This window comes from Plectropomus leopardus, unplaced genomic scaffold (assembly GCF_008729295.1).
Source record: "Plectropomus leopardus isolate mb unplaced genomic scaffold, YSFRI_Pleo_2.0 unplaced_scaffold12396, whole genome shotgun sequence".
NCBI lineage: Eukaryota > Metazoa > Chordata > Actinopteri > Perciformes > Serranidae > Plectropomus > Plectropomus leopardus.
The window spans coordinates 1-2537 of NW_024613166.1; the positions used below are offsets into that span (position 1 = coordinate 1).

The window sequence follows — 2537 nt, forward strand, 5'->3', positions numbered from 1 at the left end:
GAGTATGGGTGCACACAGGGCTTAACGTGAGTACTTCTTTTTTGGTTGTTTTTATTATATATTTTTAAGTTTGATAATGTTTAAAGATATGTATCTAGATCTGATTTTTTTAAAGTGGTATATGAGAGCAATTACTTAGTTTTATTTTATGAATGACAAATTTGGCCAAAATAATGGGCAAATTCATCAGGTAATGTTCACTCTTGGATGGATTGTTAAATATCAATCAATAACAAATCAGGTTCTTTTAGTGAAATGTTCTTGCCAAAATGTCTGGAGAGTTAGTGTTCTAATGTCTCTACCATTATGTTACAGGAGGTGTATTTGCTTTTATCTGGAATGTATCTTTAAATAATAGAATTTACTGGATAATATCCATTCAAAATGTTAATTCAATTAATTTTTGGGCAGCACATATTTGTAAGGAAGAGCAAATAAGAGTATTTTATGCCTCACTATCAAGAGCCTTGTCTGTTGATAAAAATATTTATCATCAGTATACTGCTATTCTCGGCTAAATAAATTTTTGATTTAAATATCGTTAATTTTTATTTATTTATATTCATTTTGTAAAAACTGTGAATCCATCCACGGGAATGCTGTACATAGCTCTATATTACAGGAGAATAATAATCGTCCGCCGTCTTGTGAAGCGTTAGTTTCCCGTCATCCTGCACTGCACGTGAACTGCACTCACTGTAGTCACGTGACCGCCGAACCACTTCCACCAAAACATTGAGCAGCAGACCAGTTTGTCAACAACTGTGCAAAGAGGTGTGACACCGAGCCAACTTCCTCAGCGTCTACCGAGTAAATTTTGTTGCTAAACCAAACCATCGCTCTCCTGTCCGGTAGACAGGCCGTCTCAATGCATTACAGAGGACCGAAAACATCGCGGGGATCATGGATGTGTCCGATTTGTTTAGCAGCTGCAAAAAGGGCGACATTTGTAGAGTCAGGTAAGCAACAGCTCAGCTGACGTCTTGCCTGTTTGCTGCTGTGTTTGCAGTTATTATGTTGTTGTTTTTTCACTAGCTTTCATATGCACTGTAAAACCCAAAGCTTTTGCATTGATTTGCACAGCGACGGGATGTAAACACGGAAGGCAGCGTTGCTAACATTAGCTTTGATGACCCAGCTGGTAACTTTAGCTAACGTTTGTAGGTCAACTCAGTTTCCAGCTGCACCGTAGGTAAGATCCTATCTGTCAGTGTTGGTTGTTTACTGGGACGCTATGTAGAAAATTTACTTACCGCTGCCAGCTATACAGCCTAAATTTTGAGTGATGTAAGACATCTATTCTTCTTTAGGGCAGGCTGGTTTATCCTGTCCTGCAGATTATCAAGAAAACAGCAATTAGTCCAGACAAGTCAAAACAATACCCACTCAAACTCACTCATTAAAAAACTGCAAAACTATAAATGCAATATACCACTGCAGAACACAGGATCTGTCACATCAGTGTATAATTTAATCTAATTACTGTAGTCTACATGTATTGATAAAAACATAGCAAGACTTGGCATAGCATAATAGATCAAAAGGGGGCGTTTACACCAACTAATCCTTCTGTTTGTCATATATATTGTAAAACAAGTCAATAGCATAATATCACGCTATTTTGCATGATAACATTGTATCAACAAATGGACATCAAGTATCCAGTGAATTATTAATATTACAAATACAATTAAACTTTGGGTCGTGTATTGGAACAAGAAAACCATTTGCTTTTTCACTCAACTAGATACAAATAGCTGCAATCAATGTTTTTAAGTGAGATGAACAGACTTAATCTCATTAAATAAAACAGAGAGGTGATAACTTGCAATATGTGTCATTGCAATACTCAGCATGCTGCAGCATGTTTTAAGCGCACAATAATGAAACTGTATTGTGACTTAAGTGTCATGATAATATTGTATTGGTGGGCCTCCGGTGAATCCCACCATAACATATATGCAGCTGTGTGAACAACGCATCTTGTCAATTTCTCCATCCTGCATTTTGCTCCTATGTGATGCACCCATTTCATTTTCATTGAAGCTATTTGACCTTTTTTATACATTGTAGTCAGTGGCTCAGTTTGTGAGAGGTTCTGACTGTCATCACTAACCTTTTTTTTTCTTTGCTCTCTAAGATACCTTGTTGAACAAAGAGACGTGGAGCTCAATGTAAGAGATAAATGGGACAGCACCCCTTTGTAAGTACAGTTTAGGCAAATGATCCACTTCTGTGGCTAACACAGCATAATTATACCGACAACTAAATGTGAACGCTTTTATTTTCCAGGTATTATGCTTGTCTCTGTGGTCATGAGGACCTGGTCGAGTACCTGCTGGCTAGTGGTAAGGTTATTTTTTTAAGTAATGCAAACATAATTTTCAATAATATAAAGCATTTGGTAACTTTGATTTGAAAGGTGTTGAATAAATATAGTTTACTATTTATTTCATTATCATAAAAGTGGTAAAACTGCTATAGTGTTATGTCATGTTGAGCATTATCACACTGAAATATTCTGTAGTGTTAATAGT

General features: G+C 36.3%; 1 long non-coding RNA gene across 1 annotated transcript; it reads left to right on the top strand.

Annotated features, from left to right (window-relative positions):
- Positions 1 to 721: 721 nt before the first annotated feature.
- Positions 722 to 2350, top strand: LOC121963758. Its single transcript, XR_006107274.1, has 3 exons — positions 722 to 959; positions 2141 to 2203; positions 2293 to 2350. It is a non-coding gene; the product is annotated as an uncharacterized LOC121963758 (long non-coding RNA).
- Positions 2351 to 2537: the final 187 nt, after the last annotated feature.